We start from the raw sequence: 12368 nt of genomic DNA, 5'->3' as shown, positions 1-12368 counted from the left end.
TACACACACACACACACACACACACATATATATATATATATATATATATATATATATATAATATATATATATATATATATATATATATATTATATATATATATATATATATCACTTTGAACCATTGGAAATTTTATCTTTGGATGATAAGGATATTTCTAAACATATAGTAATAATACAATTTCTCATGATGTGCCTTTTTTCCACAGTAAAATTCTATTGCAGGATAAAATAGCCACAACGCTATATATAAACGTTAAGAAACAGCAGCCTAATTCAGATGGAAAATGAAAATGTGTTGGAGGGATATCAAACTAATTCTTTTCCCGTCCCACTTCAATTTCGAGCCTGGCTTATTTCAAATTGCTTCCCCAATTTTCCCCTCATTTTAATGCTGTTTTAGCTTTGCCATGCGCTACCCCAGCTGCGTTATGCGTATTGTTTAGGAGTTTCGCGCTCGAATAAATTTTTGCGCTGGAATAAAGCGAGCATTTCTTCAAACCTCCCGCAAGTCATTCGTTAACCATGACGAGTGAATTCAAAAATTCCTCCCTTGATTATCTCAACCTTTTTCAAAGTGGAAATTCTATAACGATTATAACAGTCTGTCACTTTAGAAGGCTTCCATTTTATATCTTCTTTGCCTCAATTAAAGGACAGGTAAATATATATGAGTAAGAAAGCTAAATTAAATAAGAGAACGCCATATGCATAATAGATACATAAACGCGCTCAAAGAAAATATATATGTAAATATGTTATTGTCTCATTAATCGCTTTTAAATGTTGTGTGTGTGTTAGAGAGAGAGAGAGAGAGAGAGAGAGAATGATGGGGTAATATTATTTCTCATTTTTACGGTGCGCTGTTATTGACGCTATTAGTGGTTACGAGACGGTAGGTTGTTGAGTCATTACCTGCTTTATTTTCATTCAGAAATTATATACATAAACTACATATATCTATATATATGTGTGTGTGTGTGTGTGTGTGTGTGTGTTGTGTGTGTGTGTGTGTGCGCGCGCTCAAACCTATTTTCATACCACATCAGCTGCCTGTAAATCTTTCTCTAATATAATTTAATATAACTTCTAATACGATCATTTTCCTCTCTTAATCTCATCCCCAATTTTTGCTCGATCAGAGAAGTGAAGGCAACGTCTCTGGCACATGTCACTTCTCAAGAAGGGAGGTGATTTCAATTAACGCCAAAGAAATGGATTCCCTAGACAGTCTTCGTTAATTTCTCCGGAGTCGTTTCAAGGAGTTATTTTCTGTCTTAAAATAGCTGCGAAAATCAGCTATAAATCTCTCATAATTCGGTATCGGTGGTAGGAGGAAATCTGTCAGCATGGTTTAAGTTATATTAATAAGGTAGGAATGGTTATCGTTTACTGTAATTCCATTAGTCGAAGATTCATCTGCGGTAGATATTTTTGTAAGAGTAGCGCTGGTGTATGTAGATTCGGAATGGGTAAAACGAAAAGGAAACGAGTTTAAAATGCGCAGAACAAGTTTGCTGTACAACGTATAATGCTGTCTAAAACCATCAGTTATGACCGTCAGCTCTTCAGTTCCTCAGCAAAACGGAAAGAAATTATTGCGGAATTTTGGTAAACTACACTTTAAAATAGCAAGACAGAGGAGTATAATTTTTTTAATTTATTTTCTAAGTGTTATTCACCCAGCGCACTTTGTTGCAAATACATCATTAAACTGTTCGCCGCATTCACTAAAATACTAAATACAGATTCAGAGCTTAGTCCCCGGGAAATCCCTGTCTACGTGGGGTTTTGGAATCATTCGTCCCCTTCGTGAATAAATGGATTTACATTTCCTTTGTTTACAAAATAAACAACTGCAGACGCGCAGTAGTGTGTACGCGACTTCATTTGCATCGCTTTGCCTTTGTTAAAATGTGAAAACGTCTTGTTTACATCTTAGGTACTTTGTTGACGTCGCCTTAATCAACTTAAGAAAATTATTTAATGTGAAAGGACTTTGATTGTTTCATAGACTTTATTTATTACTACAAAACTATAGGGTTTGAGTAAGGTCACTCTTATTTTTCTGTGGTAAGCTCACAAGAATATACATTTAAAGCGAAATTTTTCTCCTGTGTGAATGCATATTATTTTTCTTTTTTTCTTCTTTTTTATCCTTGTGATATTCCACAATAAATATGATGTAATGCGGTCTCTCAAAATACAGGCCGTGGGTAAGCTTTACTGTGAAAATATACAGCCAGGAAATACATTTGCATAATGAAGTACAGGAAATGAGACCGCATTTCTGGATGGAGATTCATTTTCCTATCGAAATCTTCACTTGCGTACTTGAATCTAAATGCAGGTTTATTTAGATAGAATGAATTATACGTTGATTTTACTTTAGATTAATAGATTAAACGTTATGTAATAATAATTCTCTCTCTCTCTCTCTCTCTCTCTCTCTCTCTCTCTCTCTCTCTCTCTCTCTCTCTCTCTGCCCCGGAAACGGATAAAAAGGTTAGCCTCCCCCCCACCCACCCACACATAAAAAAATCCAACAAAATTAGGAACATAGAAATCTGGCTTTGTTCTCTAGATGTTAGAAAGCTCCATAGATACTTCTCGCTGTCTCCAGATTTCTGGGGAATATTTTGGGCACTTCCAGGGTAATGGCATCACATTACTCTGGACGAACATTCTCATGCTCCTCGACCTCACGCTACTTTCCTATTTCTTTTCCAGTTTCAGACTTCTGAATGGGAAGCCCTGAGAGAGACCTTCCAGGGAATGCTGGAAAGCTAAATTGATACGGAATATTTCTTCGCTTGGTTGAGCTCGCAGGACCTCTTCGTCGTCGTACCCACCGTAACTGAGGTATGTGAGAGCGGAAGGAACTGCACGTGATTTTTCCGTACATTTCCTTTTGTCGGGTTTTCCTGCCCTCGTTCGGTTATTGGCGTTTCAATTTGTTACGATGCAGGTTGGTTGTGGAGGAGTGAAAAGTTTCCAGGAATTTTTATGTGAATGATTATTATTGGAAGTTAGCATTGGCATTCCAGAAAACAGGAATAGAATCACAGTTAATCTCTCTCTCTCTCTCTCTCTCTCTCTCTCTCTCTCTCTCTCTAAGTATAAATTTATACTCAGAGAGAGAGAGAGAGAGAGAGAGAGAGAGATTAACTGGGATTCTATTCCTGTTTTCCGGAATACAAATGCCAACATCCAATAATAATAAATTTGTACATGTGTATGTGTTAGCACGTGCGTGTACTTTTATGCACGCGTGGATTGTATCCCCATTTACTTAGAGGTACGACATAGTACCTGGCTTCTGCATATATATATATATATATATATATATATATATATATATATATATATATATATATATATATATATATATATATGTATGTATATATATATATATATATATATATATATATATATATATATATATATATATATATATATACATATATATATATATATATATATATATATATATATATATATATATATATATATATATATATATGTGTGTGTGTGTGTGTGTGTGTGTGTATATATCATATTCTTACTTTGATTTCCCCTTCTCAGTATGCTGATTTAGACTAATTCTCTATTTTATCATATTTTATCATATTTTATCATATTCCTGTTGCCATCTCTATTTACTCTAGTGATAGCACCATCTCCACATGCACGAAAAGGTAGTCGAGAATATAACCCTGAAAACGTTTCAAGTTCATCAAGTATCACTAGCAAACTGTCAGATTTCCTATAAAACTTTTTTTTTGGGTTTTTTACTGTTATACTTAACACATATTTCCTCCAAGTAGAACCATTATTTCCGTGAATTATACAATGGCCTTTTTCAGTACTCTTCCCTCCTCCTCCTCCTCCTCCTCCTCATCTCTCGGAGGAATGAGAATTTTATTTATTTTTTGTTGTTGTTGTCTCAGAATCAAAAGGGAAGACAAAATTTTCAGTTTCCTTCTTTCCACTTAGGTAGATATATTATCCGATGAATAAAAAAAATTCAGGCGTATTATGGAGGGAAAAATATCGTGGAAAATGGGGATTAGGGTTATACGTAATGTTAGGAAGAGAGAGAGAGAGAGAGAGAGAGAGAGAGAGAGAGAGAGAGAGAGAGAGAGATTCCTCGTCTGTTTCATCTGTGATGTGAGAGGGACGTTCGTCATCGTTGCTGTCATCTTCACGTCGAAAGTTTGTGATGAATTCCCTCATTGCTGGGTTCTACCTCTTTCAAGTTAAATAAAGTTGACAGAATCTTCCTCCGCGGCATTCTTAAAATATTTGTTGTATGTTTTATTTTAAAGCAGATTTCTTACTATGAAATCGTGTTAAATAAGCTAGTGAAAGTATTTTGTATAAAGTTTTACTCATTTCTGTAGGTGAATTACCTAGAGACATATCAATCCTGCACCTGCGTCGCTCTCTTCAGAAACAGCTCCTTTGGACAAAATACATAACGGTATGCATTCTTACGCTGTTTATACGCCATTTGCTTCTTAAATACTTTTCGTAATTGTTGCCAAGATAGCAATTAACCAGTCTAGATTGGATGTGACAGGATTCAGAATTTCCACCCCTAAAATGACGTAATTAAAAGAAATATTTTAATTTTGACGAAGTTGCTTTCATTTCGTGTTCGTCATTACCCATTTTCCTTAATGATTCATTTCCAAAGCTAGTTGGAGGTTTCAAATAAACTAAGACGGAGAGAAAGTGGGAGAAACTAAGTAGAGAGAGAGAGAGAGAGAGAGAGAGAGAGAGAGAGAGAGAGAGAGAGAGAGAGAGAGAGAGAGAGAGAGACTCACTGAAGCTACACACATCCCTGTCAGGAAATTTGTTGGAATATGTTTTTTTTAGGAAATTTAATTATCTTCTTGAGGTTATTTCTAAATGTATATATATATATAATATATATATATATATATATATATATATATATATATATATATATATATATATAAAGTAAGCATTCGTACGGGTATGTACTTACTGCAATATTGAAAAAACCCATTGACAGCGTGATATATAATTTTAACATGTTATCTAACGTAAGAAGGGGCAGTTTATATGTTCATTTAAGAATTTTCTGCTGACTACCGTCTCGGAAGATCCCAATCTGTAACAACATGGAATGTAACATACTATAACCGCAGTTATATATATGTTTGAAAAGCCCTGGTCCGTCATAAAACAAAGTTTAATCATGAGTACTGGATTTTAGGAAGAGATTAGATACGATCAAAGAAGGATGATTCGCCAGTTTTGGTTAAATGGAAAAAAAGTTGTTGGAGATAGAGATAGAGGGAGAGAGAGAGAGAAGTGATAATTTTCTGATGAATAATCCAGAATTACCAGCTACCGTTACTTTTTAGTCGTTGTATTTTATAATAAGTTTTTCTCCTGTCTTTTTTCCACATTCACTTGCATAATATTATGATGTATTTATTTTAATAGCATAAGTTTTGATGGAAAGCTTCGTTATCTCTCCCCTTTTTATTTTCGTTATTATAAGATTTAATTTCATAAACCATCTCTGAACTATTACTGTAATGTAAATTCAATCGTAACTTATTCGAGGTCTCATTCAGAGAATTGTTTGCAACCTTCCCGACTGATAGAATTCAAACAATGGTGTGCTTGTGAGACCCTAATGAGTTCTTGCAAAATTCCTGTTATAGACGTGTAACTAATTCGACTGGTGAATATTTTCGTATAAAAAAGGAAAATACGTATAATGTTAATGATAGTAATAATGGCACTAATAATATCAGTAATGAACCCTAAGCTCAATATTTGCCTCTTAATATATTTTTTTTAAATCCTCGTCGTTAAACATTTTATGCATTTATAAAAGTTAGTCTCCGATTCAGTATCATTTTTCTTATTATTCCGTTACAGCACAAGTGAAAAGGAGAAAGGAACTCTCTCCTTCGCTTCCAACCCGGGATACATTATTCTCGTCGCCCTCCACCAGGGGAATCCCCGCGTGAATGGAATAGGCCCTTGTCATGTACTCTAAGAAGAAAGAACACGTGAGTTGAACAAATACCTTTCCTCCGTGAATTGTCAACATTAGAGCAGTGTGGTGCTTCTCGTTTTTCAGATGTTAGTAGAGATTCTCGGGAGCTGGCCGCGTTTCCAGCCTCGCCGGTCTCGTATCATAGAGTTTTTCCTTTCACCTTTTCGTCTCTTTTATTTCCCAGTTGCATGAATTACTCCCATGCTATTCGTTCTTCTTCCTGCCGTCATGTTTAAAAGTGCTTTGTGGGCATTCTTATAGGCACATTTCTCCCTCTATTCTCTATTTGCTAGACCGTGGCGATGGTCAAACCAACGTGTCCTCAAACGTTTGCATTTCTCGAAGTATACATTTCAGTCCCACGTTTTTTCACGTAACCCTTCCTGTGGACCTGAAAGTATTCCTCTTTATATGGTGATTCATCCGCTTCTCTGACGCCCCTCTCACGGGAATATTGCGATTGTTCGTGAATTACTTAAGGAGAGAAGTGTTACATGACATAGGTGAAATATCATTACGAAATAGGATGAGAGGCTTCGCAAGTCTTTTAAGTTATGTGCATCATCTGCTAAAGTCTCTTTATTGATCAACACGCAAAATTACGTTTATAATCTCAAACAGCTCGCAAAAAACCTTCAGGCGTAAAAGAAAATAATTCAGTGACAAAAGATACGTAAAAATGAATTCAGTAATTGCTTGTACAGTTTACATCAAATAAATAAGATAAGCTCGACTCAGTAGATCAGTGTATTATAAAATCAAAAGCCTCTTAATCGGATGAATGAATATAAAGTTAACAACTAAAAAAAAAAAAGAGTGAAGAAGTCTCGACTATTCAGCTCGGAACATTGTTAAAAGCATAATCCGTTTTTTCGTGCCTGTATTAAATGCTGTGTAATCGGATTTAGCGTTTCATTCTATGCAAATTTATGTAATGCATTTGTGCATTTGCAGAGAAAGTAATTTTATTTGATAACGTACATTTTTTTTTTTTACAATTAGTTACGCCTGTTGCCCTGCATTACTTCGAAATCACGAGCGCTGCCATTCCGTTATTTTCATTTTTAGTTTGTGTTTATTATATTATTATATTATTATTATTATTATTATTATTATTATTATTATTATTGTTGTTGTATATTGATTACCAGTAAAAAAACACTTCCATATGAAATAAACTCAACAATCCAATAGACAGCTTTACATACATACATACATATACACACCTGTTTATATATATACATATATATATATTATAATTCTAGATATATATATATATATATATATATATATATATATCTATAATATATATATATATAATACGTACGGAATTATTATAAGCAAGAGCTCCATTTATCGGTTTATGTCATCCGTTCGATTTATGTTTGGGATCTGGTAAAATCTCTAATTTTATTTGCTCGCCGAAAATCTTGAATTTCTAAAAAAAAAAAAATAAATAAATAAATAAAAGAAATTAAAAAAATCTTCATGCCTATATAGAGAGGAATAATTGAGACAGTTTTCATATCATAACCACCAGAGATTCGTGGGGCATTCCCGCTTTGCAACTACCTTTGCTAGGTTTCTGAGCAACTGAAAGAAGAGGCCAGTGAGAAGAGGAACCCCAAATAATGACTGTGTAAGAAAAGGTGAATAGATATATAGGGACTGAATTACTATTTTTTTATTTTCTGTAATAAAAAAGGTCCCCATAAGTTTTCGCAGAACCCAAACTCATTGTACCACTTGCCAAAAATCAGACAATTACCGTCATTGGTTTTCGAGTTTTATGGTTTTAAGTAAACTTCTCATCGTCCTACGCTGCGTTTGCTTTTAATATCGTGTCACCTTGGAAACGAATGTGTCAAAAATCTCATGGAAAATAAGGTTGTATAGAATTTATCACGTCTTTTTGAATGATTAGCGTGTAGGCCGTTATGTTCTTGAAATATGATTACACGGCTGAATAATACCAATATTCGGGTAATAATTATACGCCTTTGTTTTTGTTTGTTAAGATTAAAAACGCTACAAGAGTGAGGGACTTAAATAGCAAGATGAAAGAGCTATTATGTATAATGTAATTTTCAACAATTCTTCTTGCCCTTCACTAATTCGTATAAGAGAGTTTAAGAGACATAATTCACTTTTATCTTAGAACAATAATTCCTTTTCCATTTCAAAAAGGACCAAAACTCTCTCTAAAAGTTCATTATATTTTAATCTTTAATCGAGTCTCTCATTCAGAACTTTAAACATATACCGTGTCCTTGGCCCTTTTTCCATCCATGAGAAGCAGGCAAATGATTTCTTCTTCTTCTTCTTCTTCTTCTTCTTCTTCTTCTTCTTCTTCTTCTTCTTCTTCTGAAATTAAGGGTCATTTAAACCTTGGACTTTTTTCCCCTCGGCGAGTGCTTCCTCTAATGGACGGGAAAAGAGCCCTGGGAAATGGAGAAGTAGGGAGAAGGTCGTTAACCTTCAGGAAACAAAAGATCCAACTTGAAAACACGAGAGAGAGAGAGAGAGAGAGAGAGAGAGGAGAGAGAGAGAGACGGGAAGATAGATGGACAAGGAACCATGGGTACAAGAGAAACAAGAAATGTTATTTTAGAAATACGACGATCTTATCTAATTCAAACATTTTGATGGACCAAAGATCGTCCTTGATGCATGTGACCCTTTTTCATTTATTCTAACTCTTGATCGGGTTCTGTAAACAAGTAAATTAACGAAAGAAAGATTTAGTATGCTGGAAATAAGAAAGGATAAGGAAAGTCTTCTAATATGGAATTTTTTTTTTTTATAATTCTTCTATCAGGTAAGGTTGGATGATTGGAAGGTCGTAAATAGTTAATGCCATTACAAAAACATAATAACCTGTTATGAACATGCATGGTTTACCTGAAATGGAAAAAAAACACTTATAGGAGATTTTGTGCATCACATTAACCTTGCCAAAATTAATAAACTGGTCATAAATAAATTGTTTTATATATTGATGCCTTATGGTCGTCTTTTGGGTATATTAGGAAGTACATGAAAATGGTACGATTTTTTTTACTAATGTACCAAAGATCAGATCCGTCAACTAAAGGTTCTTTGCAGCGTCCCTTTGGCCCCTAGCTGCAATCCCTTTCGTTCATTTTACTGCATCTCCATTCATATTCTCTCTCTCTCTCTCTTCCATCTTGCTATCCATCCTCTCCTAACAATTAATTCATGATGCAACTGCTTTAAGGTTTTCCTCCAGTTACACCTTTCAAACCTTCCTATACTCTCGATTTCGTTTCCAGCGCTGAATGACGTCATAGGTCCCAGCCATTGGTCTTTGGTATGCACTCTATACTCCACTCCAGACCTGTCCAACACTTAGGTATTCATATACACCAACAATACACAGAAATTAAGAGTATTCCATTTCCCCGTGACAGTTCAACCACCCGAAACTGACCTAGGCAGCGCAGTTTGGTCCACTGAAATTCAAAGGCTCTCTCTTTGCAAGGCTACCCAGAGAGCCCCTTTGCATTCAAATAGGACGATGCTCTTTTGTGCCGCAATGGTTAACCCTCATTTATTATGCATGTTATCATTTGCATTTAGATTTGTTTGGAACAACTGAATAACTTTACTTTATGGAGGGAATAATGCTGGATCAGCACTGAACGCCATCAGATCCTCAGTGGGTGTTGACACCATTGAGCTGTAACATATATATAGTATACATATATAATATCATATTATATATCATATATATATATATATATATGTATATATATATATTATATATATATATATATATATTTGTGTGTTGTGTGTGTGTGTGTGTGTGTGTATATAATATATATATAATATATATATATATCTATATATGTGTGTGTGTGTGTGTGTGTGTGTGTGTGTCTGTGTGTGTGTGTATACACAACATTATTTGGTTTCGAGGTGATGGTAGAAGATTACACTGAAATTCGATCGTGCCTTCTGTAAAGAATATAGAAGATCCAGCGGTAAGAAAATACCTAAGTTGTAAAAATTCGTACCTTCATCCTCCTCCTGCTCTCTTCTCTCTCTCTCTCGTCTCTCTCTCTCCTCGGTCATGGGAGGGACATCCGCGTTTTCTTCTTCCTTCCTGTATACTGCTAGCTGTAAAAGTCCCTTAACTCTCTACTTGGTACCTAGGGAGACGTGGCCAGGAGGTGAAAATCTGTTCAGGAGCGAAGTTCTTATGATCACATTTGTTGCTTTAGGCTTTGGTCCTAGAAAGTTTCTTGTAGAAGTGAGTAAAAATAAAATGTATCCCATCTATCTAAACTCATCGTGGCCAGTACAATTTCTTCCCTAACGGAAGTTTATTATATTTAAAACGTGTATTAATTTGAAATATCCTATCTATCTAAAATCATCGTGGACAGTCCAATTCTTCCCTAAACGGATGTTTCTATAGTTTTAAACGTGTATTAATTGAAAGTTATGAAGTCCAAACATGAATTTGTAAATAGGAATTTTCTGTCGGTTATGATTTAGAGGAAACTGAGATGCCAAAATGCTAAGAAAAATTGAGTGTGATGATTTTGGATATTTATTCTCCTCAGAGAGAACTCTTTTTCCTTCAATGTAGCGCATTAAACAAACGCATATGCATCACACTATTATAAACATTGACAAATGTTTTAAAAAAGCCATAATGAAAACAAGTACAATGCATTAACTAATTATTCACAAGATAAACATTGATAATAATAATGATTAAAATAATAGCAACTACAATGATAATAATTCTAATACTAATTGACAGGTCACATACCTACAATTTTGAACAATTTCCACTTCCGTAGTACATAACTCTTGTCAAAAATTGGTTTGTAGGATTCATTTGATGGAATGTTGCATCCCGAAAAGTGAAAGGAATTGGGCACTGGATGTCCTTGATGTCTGTGATACTTTCATTTTCAATAACTTGAACTCTGTTTCATTCAGAATGTCTGTCAATGGTATCTTAAGTTAGCCAAAAGGAGTGAAACATATTCCACAAGACATCGCTAGCTAAAGTTAAAAAAAAAAATTCGTTCCCAGGCCAGAGTCACAAATTAGTGAGCAATTCATCAGATGGTAACTGTTTATAGGATATTGTTTCGCTTTCATGACGAAAACAGCCAAGGCCACAGACAAAGCCGCCGATGTGAAATCCCCTTCTCACTAAAAGGGATTTCGGCCGCTGGTTCCTGGAAGCCTAAACACTACTGATATGAGATCCTCCCTCTTTAGGCTTCCAGGAACCAGGTACCGAGAGCCCTTGTTATGGACGGGTAACTAATTCCACGGAGGCATTGAATTCCCCCTTTAATTCATAAATCATTCGACTCGGTTCGAGGCCTCTGTCCACCTTGTTGCTTTGCAGGGACGATGTTTCTTTCATGGATTGTTGTTGGGAAGAGCAGAGTGAGTTGTGGTGGACTGAAATAGCGTTTCCTCGTGTTACGTAGGTAAACGTTATATGCGGGTTAAACAGAACTTGGTTATGATATTATAAATGGAGAATGGAAACCTATGACGCAAGTCTAAAGTTTTACTTTCACTTTTATCCAAATGTCAATTGCTTAATTTTCCAGCAGATCTGGAGACGTGTAACTCCTTCATAAATACCTAGATTAATCCTTATTAGTTAATTTACCACGATCATGTAAGGATAAACTTATAAGTCAGTTGAGGGGCTACGTACAGTAATACGAAAGGTGAATGATTTTGATTTGGAATGAATCATATATATTACTCAAATACTCCTGCGGAATAAAATTCACTTATCTTGAATGGAAACAGTTCTGTCGGGCACTAGAAGATTTTTAATCAACTAAGTCTGGTAGGTAGAAGTTACTGTCACAGATGAAATGATTCGCCTTCATAAAAGTGTTGGACTTTTTTTTTCCATGCAGTCAGTGGATAGCCTAACACAAGTAATGGAAAACCCCAGGATGAAAACCTATATAGACGAGGATAGCCGCATTTAACGAGAAATATTGTTTTCTGTCCTTTTATGTCTAGTTCTACCATCGTTTTTGTTGTTGGATCACTTCTTTCCTATTTCATACGATTCCCTTATTGGACATCAACTTGATGAAACCTCAACTCATCTAATAAATGCAACTGATTAGTGCATATCCAAAATTTCGATTAGGTTTGCTCCACCCTTATAGACATATATATTTGCTTTTGTCCTGACGATGCGTTAATAAACGTGGAAGCGCTTGGTACTGAACTTGTACTTGTCATTTGCTTGTGGTGTTCGTATATATATATATATATATATATATATATATATATTATATATATAT

This window comes from Macrobrachium nipponense, chromosome 10 (genome assembly GCF_015104395.2).
Source record: "Macrobrachium nipponense isolate FS-2020 chromosome 10, ASM1510439v2, whole genome shotgun sequence".
In the NCBI taxonomy this organism is placed as follows: domain Eukaryota; kingdom Metazoa; phylum Arthropoda; class Malacostraca; order Decapoda; family Palaemonidae; genus Macrobrachium; species Macrobrachium nipponense.
The sequence above is the reverse complement of the archived record's forward strand: the minus strand, read 5'-3'. Positions refer to the sequence as shown.